This window comes from Macrobrachium nipponense, chromosome 8 (genome assembly GCF_015104395.2).
Source record: "Macrobrachium nipponense isolate FS-2020 chromosome 8, ASM1510439v2, whole genome shotgun sequence".
Lineage (NCBI taxonomy): Eukaryota > Metazoa > Arthropoda > Malacostraca > Decapoda > Palaemonidae > Macrobrachium > Macrobrachium nipponense.
In genome coordinates, this window is record NC_087203.1 from 35224351 (window position 1) to 35246349 (window position 21999).

Consider the following 21999-nt stretch of genomic DNA (forward strand, 5'->3'; position numbering starts at 1 on the left):
ATACTCGAAGGGCAGGTTTACTCCTCAAAACCAACTTGCAGGACGTTTTTTTTTCTGAGGGGCTTGCCTCAACATCGGAAAATCTCTGTCGCTCACTCTCTGAGTGTGGACGACTTGACCCAATTCAGATCAAACTCTCGTGCGGCTTCTTGCCTCTCTTATCCTTCGTCTATTCATTCTTCTCTTATCTCTCTCTGATGATCTGTCACTGATGATCTCGGCTGATCTGATCTCTTCTACTTCCTCAGGCATATATATATATATATATATATATATATATATATATATATATATATATATATATATATATATATATATATATAATATATATATATATATACACGGTGATCTGGGGTGGGGCTGAAGGGGCGGAGCATAACAGCGAATGTCACAGACTTCTGAGCCGACTGGAACGTTTTAGAAGATCTAGGCGAATAGTTACATCATAATATCCGCTTTTCCGACAATTGACGGTTCGCACTGCTGAAGGAAATATTACACAACGGAGCCTGGGAATTACTTGATTTGGTTTCCGGCAATTTGGCATTCATGACTGCTTAAATCATACCTTTTTACGTCACTCCTCATTTTAAGCCAAAAGTACGCCCTACTAATACACCTGAAAAGTTTTTATTTACTCCCAAATGCCCTTGCTCATCATGTGCTAACTTCAAAACTAGCTCACGAAGCTTCCTAGGAACCACTAATTGTTCGGTGATTTCCTCTTTACTAACCTGACTTAGGACGAACATAACGACAGAAAACTTCGACTTTCATACAAAACGTTTCCTTACACACATTGTAAAGAACATCATCCATCGCACATTAAAATTCGGTTTAGTGCCTCAATCCTCGCTCTGAAACTTGACTAGCTCATCCTTATTCAAAAGGTTAGTGCCTAATTCATCACCGTAACTATTACTTGATTCCACTACATCGACTACGTTACTCTCGACAGTTTACACCTTCCATTTGGCTATCACTGTCAACATCGATAGAGTCTGGTCTCTCAGCCACACTCACGCCAAGATCAACCTCGCCACCTCTATCACACTCGTTCGAATCCACGAACTCACTCTCATTCGAATCCACAAACTCACACTCGTTCGAATCCATGAACAAACTATGACAGTAGTCTATGTCTGTATCTAAACCTGACCTAGTTACTACCATTTCAGGCACTGGAATCTCACTCACAATAGGATTCACATTCTTTGATAAAGCTAAGTCATTACCGGCAATAATGTCAACGCCATCAATGGGTAAACTGTCAACAAATGCTAGTTTTCACTTCTCCTGACACTACCTGACTTTCTAAGTTCAACTTCAACAAAAAACAAAGAACACAAGTGTTTAGGAAATCCACCTAACATGAATTTTTCTTCCAAATTGATTTCTGCCCTGTTTTGGCACACTCTGCTAAGTAGAGAGACAGCAGCTCTTGTGTCTCGAAGCAAGACTACTTCTCTCGAATCTACTCCTCCAAGAGAGGAACTACAACCTTTTGACAGAAATTCACCAAAAATAAAAAATTTCCTAGTTTTTCTCTCATCACATCATTCCTACTTGACGAAAGGTTAACTAGAGACACAATTTCTTGCTAAATGCCCTTCCTATTACATCGGAAACAAGTTAATTCTGAGCCACTAGATGCCGGCAACTTTAGTCTTACAAACCTTAGACGTATGACCAGGTTTTCCGCATGTATAACAGGAATAGTCACTTTAACTCGCATTGCTATTACTAGAACTTGAAACCTTTACTGCTTTGTACTCTACCAGACGAAGGATCATTTCGCTTTTGACTAACACTTAAATTATGAGTTCAGACTTATAGTTCGTCTGCTAACCTAGTTGCTCCTGCAAAAGATACTTCTCGCCTATCTTCTATATAAAGCTTAATCTCAGGGGATACGTTATCTTTGAAGTTTTCTAGCAATACTAAGTTTCTTTAGACCATCAAAATCCTCAACTTTAGCGGAAGTTAACCATTCAGAAAACAGCCTTTCTAACTTCTTACCGTATTCACATACTTAATATTCTCGTCTTTTCTCAAACTTCTAAATTTCTTACGGTACGCCTCGGGTACTAACCTGTACGTGCTAAGAACAGTTTTCTTTCACAATATCATAATCATCACATTCCTCCTTAGACATGCAACTATACACAGTAAAGCGCCCTACCACTCAAAAACTGAATGTAAATATAGGGTCCACATTTCTTTAGGAGAAGCTACTCTTTCCATTAACTTCTCAAAACACATGAAATATTTCGTTACATCTTCCTCATCAAACTTTGGTACTAGTTTTTCAGCACTGCACTCATACCTAAACCATCAGCTTCATTTCTTTCTCGCCTGTCTGACTGTTACGAGTACTTTTGCCTTAACTGAGCGATTTCCAACTCATGCATACGTTCTTTCTCTTCCTTCTTCCTGCTGCATTATCAACATTTCTCTCTCTTGCTGCATTTTCATTGCTTCTCTCTCTTGCTGCATTTCTCTCTCAGCTGCTCTTTCATTTCTCTCAGCCGCTTTTTCATCTCTCTCGTACTTTTCTCTTTCTTTCTTTTCAACATACTCACGGATATCATTCACCTCTAGACCTAGAAGCTTACCAGACTCGATAAACTCTTTCACCATCTCACTCATTCTGGTTCTTTCTATATTCTCCCTGTTTCAATGTTACGGTGCCGAATAGCCTAGCAAGGTCGCCAATTATGTTTTTACGGACACCCGAGGTCCACTACAGTTCAATATTATAATAAACAGAAAGGATTCAACACCAACAGTTGAAACTGGGGATACCAATATAGAAAGACACAAACAAAACAAAGGCTTATTACAAGCTTACTTACAAAGATAAATGCAGGATGGTTTCTCCTATTTGCATAACAAAATGAACTCTTTCACTATGGTGAACTGGGGAAACAGTGAGGCAATGAAATACTTGCTGGCTAGTTTTGCAGCTCTCGAAAATCATGCTCAAAGCGATGGCTTCACAAAGGAGAACTGCTGAGCTTCAGACGTCTTCTTGACTCCATACTGCAGAAAGCAATGTCTATTCTTGATACTCGAAGGGCAGGTTACTCCTCAAACCAACTTGTAGGACGTTTCTTCTATGAGGGCTTGCTCAACGTCGGAAAATCTCTGTCGCTCTCTCTCTGAGTGTGGGACACTTGACCCGATTCCGATCAAACTCTCATGCGTCTTCTTCCTCTCTTATCCTTCGTCTGTTCCTTCTTCTCTTATTCTCTCTCTCTGATGATCTGTCACTGATGATCTCTGCTGATCTGATCTCTTCTACTTCCTCAGGCAATATATATATATTATATATATATATATAGATATATATATATATATATATTATATATATATATATATATATACATTATATATGGCGATCTGGGGCGGGGCTGAAGGGGCTGAAGGGAGCAGAGCATAACAGTGAACATCGCAGACTTCCGACCCGACAGGATCTAGGCAAATAGTTACATCATCATACGCTGCGTTTTCCGACAACATGACGGCGCGTGTTGAGTTTTGTAACACACCTGGGGATTCTCAAACCATCATGAGAACACGTGCCTCCAACACGTGTGCGAATGCCTCCTCGCCACTGACCTACTTGAAGAAGAGCATTTTCATTTCCTTTACACTTATCATTTGTTTCCTATAAAAGCGATCACCATGACCACCCGATAGGAAGTAGGTGAGAAGATGTGGGAAGGGGATTTCATGTAAAAATAAATGAAAACAACAGATACTGTTGTCTAATTTATAGTTTTCAAGGTCACTGAGATGAATAGTGAGATTCCCGATGTCCTTTAATTCCAAGTTCAGCCCCAATTGGAAGGTGGGGGCATGTAAAAATAACTGAAAACTACAGATGTTAGTGCCTACTTTGAGATGAAAGTGACATTCCTGATGCCCTTTGAGACCAAGTGTGAGAAGGGGTAAAAATAAAATGTCAAAAATGACAGATATTACTGCCTAATCCATAGATTTTGAGGTTACTGGGATGAATAGAGACACTCCCAATGCCCATAAAGTCTAATTTCAGCCCCAGTAGGAATGGGGGTGAGAGGTGGTGAAATATAAAATGTCAAAAATGCTGTACAGTGTAACTGATGCAACTATCTTAAATGAAAAAGGACAGGGTGAGAAAGAGAATAATACCTAGTGCTGAAATTTGTTAGCATTGCTATTGACGTTATTGTTGCTATATTACCGTTTAATATATTTTTTTATTGTTGTTGCTGCTGTTGTAGTAACATTCGGTATACGATTATATTACTACTTTCATTCTTGTTAATGTTTGTCAAAAAATCCAAAAATTAAATGACAAATATTTCATTTAAGTTTCCCCATTATGAACAAAATTGAAAGCTGACTTGTCCTTAGTTCTGAAGGAAAAAATTATAAATATAAATTTCATTAATTATATGAACGAAATAATAATTGATCGAAACTAACCATATCTTTGAATATCCCTGAGCACAGAAAATTTTTAAGTGTGTGATAAGCTGAATAATTCTAAAGTGATCAGCAATTTAGTTATTAAAAAATATTATTTCATTAAGTCAAGTACTGATAACCAGCAAAATTCATATAAATACTTGACGGATTGGCTCTAGGTATTATAATAATAACTATGGTATCCTGAATAAAAATATCCAGATATCTACCAATGCAACGCTTGATTGACAAGTTAATCAATATTTTCACTCCTGCAAACCATACACTTTTGAAATGTAAAACTTTTGCTTCCCCTGGATTTCCGGAATTTTTTGGCCGGCGTCTTGTCAACGTGTATTTTTGTATCGCTTAAGAACAAAGATTTAGATGTTTCTCTTACGTCAATCGAGGTTGACTTAAGAAGCAATGTCAATCTTATTCTTCCCAACTTGATATATCAAAATGGGTGTGTGAGTCAGGTCAGTCAAGTGAAATTGACTGCTATCGCGGTGCCAGTGAGCAGTTCTTCTTGGACCTGCTTCCGTAGGAAATGCAGTGGCTTAGTGATTATAGGAGTTTCCAGTAGACAGTTGTGTACTCCTATATAGAGGAAATTCTCCTTGAACGAAGGATGAGCCTACTTATCTCCTTCACTTTAGGCCAAAAACAATCATCTATGTTAGGTCAGTCTATTTACTGAGACTGCTAGCACAAGAGGATAGTAAGCGTTACAGCCTGGGTATTGCTGCCCAAGAAAGTGCCGATGGTTTTGGGTAGAGATATAATACTCCTGAAGGTAGAGCGCTTCCTAGAGAAGGGTTGTGTACCCAGGTTGGTAGGAAATGCCATTGATCCCTTTTCTAGATACCAGTGCTAGTCATGTTTTTCACTCCTACGAGATTCCTGGGAAATAGAAATAGCAAAATTTTGCTGCTCTGCAAGGTGCAAAAGCCATCAAATGGCTGAAAGCATAGGGTTTACAGCCCCTTGCTCTGCGCTGAGACTACAGAAACCGAGAAAGAGTAAAATACTAATAAATAATGTTTTGGTTGTGCATTAATGTACAGCAGAACAGTGGAAAGAATTTGATTGTAGCTCTGTTTGAGGCGAGAGAGGCAGATTGTAGTTTCATTGAAGAAGAGAAATCTGGATAGAATGGCACTTGTTGATGACAAGGAATGATAGTGCTCGGATTACTTACAGGTGTAGGGCTAGGGTAAGGAGAGCGCTGATAGATCTAGAAGACCGGAGAGTGGGCACAAGAGTATAAATATGTTAGATTGGGATAGTATGGGTAAGGTTGAGTTTGACAAAGAAAAAAAAATGTAACGATGAATGTATATAGTTCTAGCATGGAAAAGCATAAGGGTTTTGGAAGACCGTATGTCTGGCAGTTTGTAGAACATGGCAGTAAAAGCTAGTTGCTTTGAGTGCAATAGAGATGTTAAGGAGTTCTCTTAGTAAATGAAAACAGAGATTTCCTGGCTATGGAAAATGCATTATACGTATTAGTTTCAGGAGGATTTTCACGAGAAGTACTGGAAGAGAGGATTTTTATTTGATGGAAGTGTGAGAGGGAGTTTGAGTGCACTACTGATGAGTTCCTGTGTAGGTGCACAAAGAGACTAATGTTATGGAAGTTTCCTGCACAGGGGTTTCATCCACGCTTCAGTAGTTACTGTGAACATTTTATTTTCTTTGGTCTTCCCTGGTATTCGTGATATCAGTACTAATGATCTTTAACACCGATGTCCTCTGCATCGATTTAAGGTTCTTGCTTTTGGCTGTGACTGTAATTAACAGACACATCCCTATTGCCGTCGGCTTTTTGTAGAAATTACTTAAAAAAGCTCATCACTGCCGTGACCAGGATTCGAACCTGGGTTATTGCGGCCACAACGCAATGTACTAACCACTATACGATCACGGCCAGGTGTGAATATGTAATTGGTTGCAAGCAGTGCAAGTTATCTTGACAGTCTTCCTCGATTACCTGTGTGAGAGCGTCGATTTTTCGCTTCGCGAGGTTCGGGAGATTCTGTCATATCTACTACCTGGCCTTTCCCCAGCTTCGCTTCTCTCTCTCTCTCTCTCTCTCTCTCTCTCTCTCTCTCTCTCTCTCTCTCTTATATTATATATATATATATATATATATATATATATATATATATATATATATATATATATAGACTTATGTAGTATGTAAATATATATATATAATATATAATGATTATAATCACTTTAGCACCTGATTCATTTATCATACATATCCACAGGTGAAAAATAAGAGGCGGGGTGTAGGTCCTGACCGGTTTCGACTTTATTTCCAACCGTTTGAAACTGCAGATCCACCCACAGGCAGGTGTCAAGGTGGGAGTGGTTTTCAAAAATCATTTGGCTAAAATTTACAATAAGATCTCAAGGGATACTACCGATAAACGTACTCACCGTAGGAGACAAGTCCACACCTGACAGGTGTCAGGGAGGCGGGGTAGGAAATCTCATTACCACTTCTGCCCCCTTACTGTGTTTACAAATATAATAATCCTATTTCCATACATCTCTACTGCCTACCTTAAAATTTAAACAGTTTACAAATTTCTTTTGATTAAAGGATCAAGTTTATGCATTCCTTGACTGATGCTCATATTATTGTCGTAACTTTCTCTTATAAAGCTAGATTCAATTATATTACTTTCCATTGCATTATTAGAATACACAATGTTTTTTGCTCCTTCACAGTTAATAGCATGATTGTTCTCACTGACATGTACAAAAATACCACTATTTTCCTGTGCATATCTAAAACATTTTTTATGTTGTTCTACTCTTTTCCAGTGCTTTACCCGTTTGACCAGTGTAAAAGTTGACACAAGTCTTACATGGAATTTTATATACACATCATTTAGTATTGTTGGGGGAGTTCTTAATAAATACCTGTTTCATTGTTTTGTTGTTTTTAAAAGCGACATTAACAGCAAAATTCTCCAGGAGATGTGGGATATCTTTCATATTATTATTATAAGGTAATACAAGTAAATATTTGTGTTGTAAGTTTCTTTTTTGATTTTGATACATGGTCGTTTTTGCCGCTTCTAATGCATTGTTTAGTACACTGTCCGGATATTTCAGTTTCTTGCCTGTATTCCGAATCTTATTTCCTCGTCTATATATTCTGGGCTACATACCCGTAGTGCTCTTAGAAACATAGATGCAAACACTGATTTTTTAACCTTATTGTTTGGTCCAGAATAGAAATGCACATAGGGAGAAATATTAGTAGGTTTTCTGTAAACACTATATTTAAACCCACTACTATTTCTCCGTATGAGGACATCCAAAAAGGATAGGCATCCATCTTTTTCCATTTCCATAGTAAATTTAATTGATGGTACTAACTTATTTAACCTAGCAAAAAATTATTTATATCTTCATTCCCTGGCCATACACACATTATGTCGTCAACATATCTGAACCAAATTACTTAGCACTGGGGACAGAGGGTTTCCCATTGCCATACCAAAAGTTTTTGAGTAAAATTTCCATTCAATTCAAATTTACATTTCTTCCACCATAGTTCAATCAGTTCAATTAACGTGCTTTTAGAAAATGGGATATCCAGCTGTGCGTTTTCTAATGATTCAGATAAAGACTCCAGTAGATCATCAATTGGTACCTTTGTGAATAGTGATACTACGTCAAAACTCACAAGCTTCGATTCACTATTAACATGTACACTATTCAGTTTATTTATCAAGTCCACATTATTCTTGATATTGGCATTAAAAATGGTACCTACCAATGGATTAATGATATCCACTAAATATTTCGCCAGTTTGTAAGATGCAGAACCCTCTGAGCTAATAATTGGCCTGGCAGGAAAGTTTGTTTTGTGGGTTTTTATTGTACCATACGGTAGCGATGGAGAGGTCACACACAACTTCTTTATAAGGCTTTCATTACCTTTTAACAGACTTTTCACTTTCTTATTGAAAGCACTATTAACATTATCTGACGGGTTCTTATTTGGTTCTTATTTAATTCTTTATATGTACCTACTCTCATCACCCAAAAGATTATCCATTTTTTTCTTTATATTCACTTTTGTTTAAAATTACTAGAGCGCCTGATTTATCTGCTGTTGTCATGTGTATATTTTTATCTTTTTCAATTCCTTGATGGCATCCATAAATCTTTAGGTACGTTTGTGGCGTCCTAACTTGTTCATACCTGCATAAATCACTCCTTTAATTATGTTCACTTCTTCAATGGTTAAACGCTTATATTTTTCCAGTTACAAGTCCTTTGGTAATTTCTACACTATTTGTACTGCCAGTTGACAAGGCAAAATTTAATCCGTAACCTAAGGCACTAGTTACATTTGTATCCAGTTGTTTGCTTGATAAATTGACGACACATTCATGATTGGCGTTGGTAGTCCAGGGGCTTTTCTCGATTAGGAGTTTCATTTTGTTGTCGTGTTTACGCTTAAGCTTCCGATACACTTTATTTATTTCTTATATGTTTAAAAATATCCACAATTATATATAAAATATATTTCTATGTAAAAATATAAAACAAAGACTTTCGAACACTTGAACGGTGTTCCTCATCAGTGTGACGTTAAAATGTAATGAAGAGGGTAGTTTCCCTCCGAAGAGCATCTAAAAAGGTGGGCGGGGCGAGAAAATAATAACAGCCCATCGTCGAAGTGCTGGTTCGTGTTTTTACGTAATCCCAATCTCAACAGGCAGTTGCGCCAACCTCCTCGATCTCCGAACCCTGCGAAGTTTGCTCCTGCTTGCACTGCATAGGTGCCATAGCCGGAAACATCCGCTGGGACGTCGGCTATCTGGAGAGAGAGGGGAAGAGGAAGCAGAGCATCAGGGTTCACATGGTTCAACGTCGGTTTTAAAAATAAATTCTTTTAAGTATTGCCTGGCAATGAAACTGTTTATAAAAGGGTCTTCATTGGTAAACGACTTGTTATCCTCAAAAGATATTCCCATGTTTATAGCGGCGCCTTCAACTAGTCTTCTCACGTGAGAATTGTCGCTTTTAAAAATAATTTGTGCACCATCCCAATTAATTCTGTGGTCTAAATTAAAACTGTGAGCCACCAAAGCGCTGCCCTGTGCATGAAGATCATAGGCCCTTCTGTGTTCCCTTAATCTGACCTCTAATCCCCTACCACTTTCCCCGTAGTAAACAACCACTGCAATCCTGACAAGGAACCTTGTAAACACCGTTTATTTCTCTTGGTACTGTTATTATTCTTTGTCAGAGCTTTTTGCCAAGGTGTTTTTTGTAATATAAACTATTTCTATGTCTTTTTGGTGGTTGGTTATTTATATAATCACCTACTTTTGAGATTACATCGTGAAAGGGCAATGATACACGTTTCTTGACTTTCATTTTCCCTTATTCTCTGACTAATGTAAAACTTCTTTTTAGCTCGGCTATTGCGTCAGTAATAAAATGTTCTGGGTACTTTAAGGACCTAAAAGTGTCTACGACATGTTTGAGTTCCCCCGTCTAGAAATGCAGGGTCACATATGCGAAGGGCCCTTAAAACAAAACTCATAATTACATTCCTTTTAACTTGTTGTGAGTGGTGGGAAAAATAATGAATGTAATTTTCTTTGTTGGTAGCTTTTCTAAAAACTGAAAATTTAAAAGAGTTACTGTTTACATCCCTATGAATTAAAACATCTAAGAAAGAAATCTTACCATCAACCTCTTTTTCTACTGTAAATTTTATCGAATCGACTACGTTGTTGGCAGTATTCAGTAAGCAATCTAAAGTTACGTCGTCGCCGTAAAAAACAATAAATATGTCGTCTACATATCTCACCACAGAGCAGGCTTACAGTTGGGGTTACAAATCTCTCTAAATATTTCAACTTCTATGAACTCATGCACAGGTTGGCTAAAACTGGTGACAATGGTGAACCCATGGAAACACCAGCCTTTGTTGAAAGTATTCATCAATTAAAAGAAAAAAAAGAAAATGGTAGTGTCAACACAGATTCTAACCAAGTCTAGAAATTGGTCGCAAGGAATAGGAAAGTTGATAGTTGATATGTCAGGATTGCAGTGGTTGTTACTACGGGGAAAGTGGTAGGGGATTAGAGGTCAGATTAAGGGAACACAGAAGGGCCTATGATCTTCATGCACAGGGCAGCGCTTTGGTGGCTCACAGTTTTAATTTAGACCACAGAATTAATTGGGATGGTGCACAAATTATTTTTAAAAGCGACGATTCTCACGTGAGAAGACTAGTTGAAGGCGCCGCTATAAACATGGGAATATCTTTTGAGGATAACAAGTCGTTTACCAATGAAGACCCTTTTATAAACAGTTTCATTGCCAGGCAATACTTAAAAGAATTTATTTTTAAAACCGACGTTGACCATGTGAACCCTGATGCTCTGCTTCCTCTTCCCCTCTCTCTCCAGATAGCCGACGTCCCAGCGGATGTTTCCGGCTATGGCACCTATGCAGTGCAAGCAGGAGCAACTTCGCAGGTTCGGAGATCGAGGAGGTTGGCGCAATTGCCTGTTGAGATTGGGATTACGTAAAACACGAACCAGCACTTCGACGATGGGCTGTTATTATTTTCTCGCCCCGCCCACCTTTTTAGATGCTCTTCGGAGGGAAACTACCCTCTTCATTACATTTTAACGTCACACTGATGAGGAACACCGTTCAAGTGTTCGAAAGTCTTTGTTTTATATTTTTACATAGAAATATATTTTTATATATAATTGTGGATATTTTTTAAACAATTTGTTTTCACGGAATTGTGAATTTCTTAACAAACTTATCATCCACGTTTACAATCATACTTATAAATGGATCTTTTCTTGAGAACAAGAGAGGAGGTGACTGCCTACCGAAGACTAGTGGAAAGGTGGACGAGTGCTGTCAAAACCAAGAACCAACTCAAGTTTTTGAAGAATTGTTTGGAGGAACATGTTATTCCTAAGTCTTTTGGCAGGATTTTTCTTTCTTCGTTTGGGGGAGAGGAATTCCCCAAGTTTGCCAGACTGTATCTTGAAGACCGAATTCAACAAGCCTCCTGGGATGTGGAAGCGAAATTTCTGTCCCTTCGCGAAGCCTTGAGATGCCTGCGAGAAGTTTCTTCAATCAGCTGTTTTGAGGGTGCCAGAGAAAGAGCAGGTGAGGTTGCTTGACTTAGGGGTTTTTTTATCACATGGTCAAAAATTACAACAAAAAAATTGCTCAGACTTTGTAATGTTTCAAAATGGGAGATACATGTGGTTAAAGTTCTCAATCTCTCCGACTTTCCTTTAAATCAACAGCAATTAGAAATTCTTAACCTGGGTCGGGTTGGGTTTTGCTTGGGCAACAGTAAAACAAGATTTTCTTCAAGGTATCAGCAACATAAACTATCATAATTTCAAATACCCAGAATATAATATTCAAGCTTTTGAAAGGTGTTTATTCTTAAACAAAGCTTAATTGGAAAGGAATTTGAGATTTGCCGAAACGACATCGAGAAGCCCTAATTTGTCTTTTTAAAAATAAGGATATTATGGTTGTGAAAGCTGACAAAGGAGGTTCTACAGTAGTTATGAATAAACGAGATTACTTGAATAAGGCTTACCAGTTATTAAACGACACTAATACCTATATAAATTAACTAACCCTCCCATCATTGCAAAAACTCAGCAGGATTTCAATCGAAAAAATTAAAAGATCGCAATTCTTTGCAGGACCCTGCCCATAAAGAGCTTATCTTGTCAAAAATCTCTGGGGGAAAAATCCCTAGTTGGCCATATTTTTATGGCTTGCCTAAAATACACAAAGTAGGTACTCCCCTCCGTCCAATAGTTGCCACTTGTAATGCCCCACAGAGTGTTCTTGCTTCATGGTTAGCTAAGTCCCTTAGTTCATTACTCGGCACCATCTCAGATGCTCACTTAATACACTCCTCCCATTTCATTGACAGATTAAGGTGTTTTAACCGTTACCGATGGTAGGATGATTAGCCTCGATGTCACATCCCTATTCACAAATGTTCCTCGTTGACTATGTTTTGGAAAATCTAAAGAAGAGACATGAAGAAGGGACTATCAACTTTCCTATTCCTTGCGACCAATTTCTAGACTTGGTTAGAATCTGTGTTGACACTACCATTTTCACTTTTAATGATGAATACTTTCAACAAAAGGCTGGTGTTTCCATGGGTTCACCATTGTCACCAGTTTTAGCCAACCTGTGCATGGAGTTCATAGAAGTTGAAATATTAGAGAGATGTAACCCCAACTGTAAGCCATGCTCTGTGGGTGAGATATGTAGACGACATATTATTGTTTTTTACGGCGACGACGTAGCTTTAGATTGCTTACTGAATACTGCCAACAACGTTGTCGATTCGATAAAAATTTACAGTAGAAAAAGAGGTTGATGGTAAGATTTCTTTCTTAGATGTTTTAATTCATAGGGATGTAAACAGTAACTCTTTTAAATTTTCAGTTTTTAGAAAAGCTACCAACAAAGAAAATTACATTCATTATTTTTCCCACCACTCACAACAAGTTAAAAGGAATGTAATTATGAGTTTTGTTTTAACGGGCCCTTCAGCATATGACCCTGCATTTCTAGACGGGGAACTCAAAAACATGTCGTAGACACTTTTAGGTCCTTAAAGTACCCAGAACATTTTATTACTGACGCAATTAGCGAGCTAAAAAGAAGTTTTACATTAGTCAAGAGAATAAGGAAATGAAAGTCAAGAAACGTGTATCATTGCCCTTTCACGATGTAATCTCAAAAGTAGGTGATTATATAAATAACCACCAAAAAGACATAGAAATAGTTTATACTTACAAAAACACCTTGGCAAAAGCTCTGACAAAGAATAATAACAGTACCAAGAGAAATAACGGTGTTTACAAGGTTCCTTGTCAGGATTAGCAGTGGTTGTTACTACGGGGAAAGTGGTAGGGGATTAGAGGTCAGATTAAGGGAACACAGAAGGGCCTATGATCTTCATGCACAGGGCAGCGCTTTGGTGGCTCACAGTTTTAATTTAGACCACAGAATTAATTGGGATGGTGCACAAATTATTTTAAAAGCGACAATTCTCACGTGAGAAGACTAGTTGAAGGCGCCGCTATAAAACATGGATATCTTTTGAGGATAACAAGTCGTTTACCAATGAAGACCCTTTTATAAACAGTTTCATTGCCAGGCAATACTTAAAGAATTTATTTTTAAAACCGACGTTGACCATGTGAACCCTGATGCTCTGCTTCCTCTCTCTCTCTCCAGATAGCCGACGTCCCAGCAGATGTTTCCGACTATGGCACCTATGCAGTGCAAGCAGGAGCAACTTCGCAGGTTCGGAGATCGAGGAGGTTGGCGCAACTGCCTGTTGAGATTGGGATTACGTAAAACACGAACCAGCACTTCGACGATGGGCTGTTATTATTTTCTCGCCCCGCCCACCTTTTTGTAGTGCTCTTCGGAGGGAAACTACCCTCTTCATTACATTTTAACGTCACATGATGAGGAACACCGTTCAAGTGTTCGAAAGTCTTTGTTTTATATTTTTACATAGAAATATATTTTTATATATAATTGTGGATATTTTTTTAAACAATTTTTTTAAAACTTTGTTTTCACGGAATTGTGAATTTCTTAACAAAAAAATTATTTCTTATATGTACATGACAATATTCACGTAGAGAAACTCTCTAATCTGATGGTATTGAGGCTTCAAAATGTCTTCTTTTTCTCGAGAGATCTTCAAAATCCCTTTTCAGTTTCCAATGTCTTGATGTTTACATGTTTTTCCAATATGGCTCGTTGTATTCGCCAAACAGTTGGTCTTCTAATTTTAACAAAGATTTAGTTATCATTAACTGGAAGGGGCAAAATGATTATGTATTCTAATAATGCAATGGAAAAGAATATCATTGAAAGTTACAACAATAATATGAACATCAGTCAGTCAAAGAATGTATAAATTTGATCCTTTAACATCAAGAGAAATTTGTAAACTGTTTAAATTTTAAGGTTGGCAGTAGAGATGTATGGAAATATGATATTATATTTGTAAACATAATAAGGAGGCATAGTGGTAATGAGATTTTCTACCCCGCCTCCCTGACACCTGTCAGATGTGGACTTGTCGCCTACGGTGGGTACGTTTATCGGTAGTATCACTTGAGAATTTATTGTAAATTTAAGCCAAATGATTTTTGGAAGCCATTCCTACCTTGACACCTGCCTGTGGGTGGTATCTGCAGTCTGAAACGGTTTTGTTTAAGTTCGTCAGTACTGTCTCTTTAGTATATATATTTGTGACTTCTAATGCTATGTATCTGTCCTTCGTCAATGGCTTGGAAATAAGTCGAAACCGGTCAGTACCTACACCCCCTTCTCTTATTTTTCACCTGTGGATGTGTGATATATATATATATATATATATATATATAATATATATATATATATATATATCTATATATATATATATATATATATAAATATATATATATATATATATATATATAAATAAATATATATATATATATAGATGTGTGTGTGTGTGTGTGTGTGTGTGTGTATATAATGTCCCATTTTTTAGCAGAGATGAATGTAAATACAATAACCACTAAGCCCACTAATCTTTTCGATTTTTCACACTTTTAGGATACGCTACTCACTACAAAGCCCAAAGTTCCAAATGAAGGAATAATGAAGATATTCTGACATCTGTGGCAGGATCCGAACCTGCATATGGCGTATCAGAACGAGGTCGGGTTTTAAGGGATAACTCGCCCTCGTTCTGTGACAAGCGTGACCAAAAGGTTTGATGTATATTCTCATAGCTGCAATACCTGGGTTCAAGCAAAATTTCTGAAATTATTCCTAGTGTGCAAATTTACGCTTTCCTGACTAATGGCACGTAGACTATGAACAGACAGATGAGAATGGAACCCTTGTAGAACACCCAGAATTAATTTCTAATATAAGGAATGGATGTAACACGTATTCTGTTCATAATTGATATATTTGATGAGAAACACTGCTATCCACAATCGCATAGGAACAGGAGAATATGGATCGTGAACTCAAAATTAGCAACAGACACTAACACTATTCAAGTGGAGCTCTGTAAGTGAGCGTGAGCATCGCTGACAATCAAGTTATGGTGAAAACAGAATTAAAATCGGACCATTGGTTGGGTAAAGGGCATTGTGGGAATCGGGTGAAATGTAAAAATTACCAAAAACAACAGTGTGTAATCCATAGTTTTTGATGTCGCTGAGAAAAATAGTGACAGTCCTGATGCCCTTCAAGTCAAAGTTCAGCCCCAATAGGGAAAAGTGGGGGTTGAGGAGTGGGAAGGGGGTGATGTAAAAATACCTGTAAACAACAGATATTAGTGTCTAATCTATAGTTTTTGAGGTAGCTGAGATGAATAGTGACACATCCGATGCCCTTTAAGTCTAAGTTCATCCCCGATAGTAAGTAGGCGAGAAGATGTGGGAAGGGGATTTCATTTAAAAATAACCGAAAACAACAGATACTGTTGTCTAATTTATAGTTTTCAAGGTCACTGAGATAAATTGTGAGACTCCTGATGTCCATTAATTGTAAGTTCAGCACCGATAGGAAGGGTAGGGGCGACAGATATTAGTGTCTACTCTAGAGTTTTTGAGATTGCTGAGATGGAAGTGACATTCCTGATACCCTTTGAGTCCAAGTTCAGCCTTGAAAGGAAGGGGAAGTGAGAAGGGGTAAAAAATAAAAATGTCAAAAATGACGGAAAGTACTGCCCAATCCATAGTTTTTGAGGTCATGGTATGAATAGAGACACTCCCAATGCCCATCAAGTCCAAATTCAGCCCCAGTAGGATCGTGGGTGAGAGGTGGTGAAAAATAAACAAATGGTCCAAGAATTGCTGGTACAATTGTAACTAAAGTGACTATCTGAAAAGAAAAGGGAGAGGTGAGAAAGAGAGTACATGGGGTCTGGAAGGAGAGGGAGAGATAGCTTATCAGTTGTTATTCAGAGTATTCCCGGGCAGTGCTGGTTTGTCAGCTAATATATATATATATATATATATATTATATAGTATATATATATATATATATATATATATATTGTGTGCACATATAAAACCACTTAACTGGTTAGCGAATTTCGGCAAAACTAACAGGGAAAAACCATTGGAAAACGGAACTCTACGGAAACGTCGTTGACGTTAATTCAATCCAGATTCAATATTGATATTTCCAATGTAATTTATATATATTTATGAATACATGATCACTCCCACAAAAAGGTGAGTTCTGGAACTGACTCAGCGAGTTGATCAAACACACACTATTCCGTTTTCTGTTGACTGAGAGTTGTTTTTTTTTTCCTCCTTTTTTTCAATTTTTTTCGTAGAAGTCGTTCAAGGTTCATTGTTCTAGTCACTCCCTTTCAGTATATCAACATATTTATTTACTTTAGCCATTGATTGATTCCAAAATGGTTCTTGCTGATGATTAAGTTCAACGTATGGAATTCCGGTAGGTAAAGTCTCATTTATATTGGCTCTGAATACTTGCTCAGTCATTCTTCTGCTTGTCACAAAAAAGAAAGAAAAAAAAAAAAGTTTCGCTGCTGATAGAAAGAAAATGGTGATTTCCTCAGGTATTAGAAATAAATCATATAAAGCTTTTCTTGAGTTAATGTTGGCCTAAATAGAGTATGTTACTCGATTGCACCGTCACTGAAGCAGCAAGGAAGACTTGATATTTACCGGCTCGTTGATTGATTTTGAAATATTCTGTTACCGACAAAAATTTTGACTACTCATTGAGTGTGAGGCGATAAATGTGTGTGGGGAAAAAAGATTCAGTGAGACTGGAATGACCTTATTACTTTCAGAATACCAAATAATTATGCAACCGAGTTCATACCATTTTTTTTAGAATATTAGAAGGTTTGACGAGCGTCTGCTTGTAATCATTAATTATTTGAGGGATAAAAAGCTACCATATTCCGAATTAGATAAGATATTATGTGGGAGGAAGATGGATAATACATTAATTTGTCACTGGGACGTTAATGTACAAATAGCACAATAACGACTCAGGCTGTCATAATACCTCAGGTTCAGTCCCTAGTAAGCGGACAAAGTAATGTAATATAATTCCCAGGAATGAAAGTTATACAAATAGTAATTTTCCCAAGAACTAGTAACCCGCTTCTCTTATACAGCTTCGTGTGACAAAAATTTCTAGTATTTTTGTGTAGCTTTCACTTCTCGTCCTGCCGTGATCGTATAGTGGTTAGTACATTGCGTTGTGGCCGCAATAACCCAGGTTCGAATCCTGGTCACGGCAAAGAAGAGTTACTTTTCGTGATGAAACCCGGAGCTCTAAAACAAAAGAGCAGAAATATGCATCGTTGGACGGACAACCGACTGAAATTCTAGTTGTTGCTTTGTAACTACGGTAGCCATGGATCGAATCTTACATAAATCAAAGGACTGTTGTTTTCTATCGCAAAAAGGACTTATAAACTTTACGACACAACTACCTTCAAAGATAGAGCATTTGTTGTGGAAGAATTAAACAAATTAATTTATAGTCGCGAATAGCAGGTGTCACTGTGGAGAGAACACGTTATTTGTGCTAGAATGATATTAACTGATAATTAAATAGCATTTGTTGTTTCAAGATAAGTGGGTCAGCTTATCGTGGTTCTGCCTTATCACTCAATGAGAGGATGGTATCAGGGAGATTGTCATTAAAAAAGAGAAGCCTAATTACATCATGTATAAACAGTAATGTGCATAATATGATTCTTAAATGTTAATTATCATTAAGCGGTGATTAACCAAGTATTTAAGCAGGCTAATCTCTTTCATGTTAAACTTATGAAATGGGAATGGAATATAAATATCATTATTCTCAGAACAGCTACACCCACACTCCATACACACACACGCACACGTGTGCTCTAAGAAAAAGGGATGCTGGAGAAATGTTTCATTTTTCATTTATCTTTCTGGTTAGCATTTCTTTCCCAAAATTGTTCTAGGTTAAATGCATCGACTATAATATTTTGTTAATTTGATTTCAGATCAGTTCTATTGGAGAAAATTCCAAAGATACCCTTCACAAGCTGTACGGCTTACAGCATCTCGTTTTCTTTCCATCCATCCTCGAACGTCATCTCGTTTTCTGTTGAATCTTGCAAGGGTAATTTCAACGGCACTAAATTTCACTGAAATGGAAATTGAAAAACTCCATAGACTTGACTTCAGCGTATGCCGCGTGCTGTACATTCCACAATTGATAGAAATTAGACTGTAATAATCGAAAAGCGATTATTGTAGTCATGTACAGAAGAAGAATAAATTGCTAAATAGGAGATTCATTAGTGAAGCCACCACCTGTATGGTGTAGTGAAACATTGGAAGAACACTTAAGCCATTTTCTGGTAACCTTAAAAATTACAAAACGATGAGAATTGAGGAAATACTGAACCCTTATATGGTAAACTAATGTTAAACTGTGGTGAAAGTCCAGTTCATCAAAGTTAACATGAAACCACCAACAGAACACTGCGTAAGGTTTGGTAATTATGGGAAAAAATAAAATTTGGGAAACAAGCAAACAACAAGATGTGACAACAAAATGAAAATGAGATGTGGCAAAAAAGGAAGTTTAATAAAATGGTCGCAATATAGAAGGGGGAAAATACTTGGGTAATAAAGGGATAATATTGAAAGAACTGAGTGCAGAGGATTAAGCGAACACAACACTGTATTAAACAGGTTTATGGGGGACTAATTTAAATGCAAAGCGTCGTCTCTTTCATCGAATATCACCCTCATCTTTAGGACTCTCTCTCTCTCTCTCTCTCCTTGACCATTTTAATATTAGGCCATGAATTATGAAAATGCTCATTGAAGCCGAATCACCGCAGGAAAATAGCGACTTCGTGTACTCGTTGCAAGGTATAATAATAATCTCATAAAAATAGCTATTATTCAGGACGGTTGCCATGGTGACGGACCCAACAGGATAGAGAACATTCAGCAGATATGTCACATTAGTTTCCTCATTCCGTCTCCTCCTTCAAATAAAAAAGAAATTAAAAAAATTAATACCGGTTCCCAAATGGGGACTGATCGGTTGAGATTTCTACTTTCTTTGAAAACTAGGAGATATTTTCAAGCCTTGCTTCTCAAAGGAACTTAAGTATGTATGTATGTATGTATGTGAGTAATGTTTCACATTTGTATGATAAATATCGGTTCCCAAATGGAGACATCGGTTGAGATTTCTACTTTCTCTGAAAACCAGGGGACGTTTTCAAGTATGTATGTATGTATGTATGTATGTATGTATGTATGTATGTATGTATATGAAAGGAATAATTCACATTTGTATGATAAACAGAACGGTAGCAGTACAGTAATTCTCCGAGGAAACCATCAAGGTCAGAAGAGAGAGAGGCGAGAGAGAGAAGGAGAGGACGATGAGAGAGAGAGAGTCACCTGAAATCAAGACCATTAACCTGGTTTAGCTGCATCATTGTAATCGTGTTCAACTGGCCGTGATCGTATAGTGGTTAGTACATTGCGTTGTGGCCGCAATAACCCAGGTTCGAATCCTGGTCACGGCAGAAACACGGTAGTTTTGTGCTATTGTCAAACTGAGGCACATTGTAATTTGTGATTGCGATACAGGGAGCGTCAAGTACTGTAGTGTAGATGAGTGGACTATCATATAAATGCATAGATACCTTTATCTTTTATACATCGGCCTACATTTTGTACTTGATGTGTTATGTATACGGATATATACATTAAATTAGGTAAGCAAGAAATGATATTTAGAAATTAACTGAAGATTACAAAACGGCAGAACACCATAGAACAACTGAGAAGGAATCGAATTTCTTTAATTACTCGCCTATCTCTCCGAATTAATAACTTATTTTACTCTACACACATATATATATTATATATATAATATATCTATATATATGTATATATGAATATATATATATATATAGAATATATATATATATATATATATATATATATATATATATATATATATATATATATATATATATATATATATATATATATATATATATATATATGTATGTGTGTGTGTGTGTGTGTGTGTGAGTGAGAGAGAGAGAGAGTCTATTTTCCTCTTATCTTGGCAAAAAATCTAAGGCTACTCTGTACGTCTGGCAGCATCCCGTTTTCTTTTTATCGCCTTTGAATGACATTTCGTTTTTTGTTGATCCTTACTTGGGAGATTTCAACACAACTTTCTGTGCTATCGTCCTCTTCTCTATCTCTTTTTCGACTTCTCAAGTATTTCCATCTAATTTGTTTTGGGTTCCTCTAGTTTTATTGTTTACATTGACTTCACAGTATCACTTCGCTGTGTTGTATCATTAGCGCTAGCGCTCTCTCTCTCTCTCTCTCTCTCTCTCTCTCTCTCTCCAAATTATAAGAAGTGTAAAAAGATGAAGCAGTCCTCCTAATATTTGATTTTCCTCCGTGACCTTCGAAAACGATTGTTATAAAAATAAGATATTCTTTAAAAGTTTTTTTTTCACTTATTCGTTTTTCATGAGTAAGGCTGGTCATTCCGAGGCTGTTATCATCTTGGAGGGATCAGAAAAAATTTATATATTTCTTTTTAACTCCATGGTAGAAATTTCAAAGTAGTTGCTTCTCTGGGCTCACAACCGTCAATACTTCAGGAGAGAGAGAGAGAGAGAGAGAGAGAGAGAGAGAGAGAGAGTCATGAATTCACGAATTCACCTGAGATGCGTGTACCGGTAACTAAACGGTATCAGAAAGTTCTCGAATAGCCGTGATCGTATAGTGGTTAGTACATTGCGTTGTGGCCGCAATAACCCAGGTTCGAATCCTGGTCACGGCAGGGAACGTACTTAATTTTAAGCGAAATAGATAACTAGCTCATAAAATCAATCACACGAAGTTATTTGATCTCGAAGTGATCAACCTGAATAGGAAAAGATAAAAACAAGGACGTAGTCAATGTCACATTCGAACTTTCCACAGGTGATTGGGAACGAACCTCATGTGCCGGGTACTTGCCGCGCTAGCCGCTTCATACACCTGCACAGAAAGCTCATTAGAATTATGTCGAACCTGCTCACTTCTGTTTGTTTGCGCCTGCTATGCTTCCTGGATAATAAGGCTCTTGCTTTGTAACAGCTTTTCCATGAAATTTGTCGAGAATTTTTTTCCCATTATTTGCAGTATTATCCATACTTCACATACATAAAGGAAAGTTGGCTGAACAAGCTTTCCCTAGAATCCAATTTTGGTTTCCATATACCGCAGGCTTCATCCCAATCTTTAGCACAGATCCTGTTACCTTCCTTGCTTTACCTATTCTGTGACTCGCCTGTTTGCTCATTGTGCTATCATCCATGATTTTTTTTTTTTTTTTTTTGCGAACTACCTGTATAAACTAAAACTTTCTATTCTTTTACCATCTGCACCA

General features: G+C 37.2%; 4 non-coding genes across 4 annotated transcripts; 3 read left to right on the forward strand and 1 right to left on the reverse strand.

Moving 5' to 3' along the window:
* Window positions 1–6313: 6313 nt before the first annotated feature.
* Trnah-gug (transfer RNA histidin (anticodon GUG)) lies at window positions 6314–6385 on the reverse strand. Its single transcript has one exon. It is a non-coding gene; the product is annotated as a tRNA-His (tRNA).
* An 11372-nt stretch (window positions 6386–17757) lies between these two features.
* Window positions 17758–17829, forward strand: Trnah-gug (transfer RNA histidin (anticodon GUG)). The gene has a single exon. It is a non-coding gene; the product is annotated as a tRNA-His (tRNA).
* A 2221-nt stretch (window positions 17830–20050) lies between these two features.
* On the forward strand, window positions 20051–20122 carry Trnah-gug (transfer RNA histidin (anticodon GUG)). The gene has a single exon. It is a non-coding gene; the product is annotated as a tRNA-His (tRNA).
* A 1214-nt stretch (window positions 20123–21336) lies between these two features.
* Trnah-gug (transfer RNA histidin (anticodon GUG)) lies at window positions 21337–21408 on the forward strand. Its single transcript has one exon. It is a non-coding gene; the product is annotated as a tRNA-His (tRNA).
* The last annotated feature ends 591 nt before the right edge of the window (window positions 21409–21999 follow it).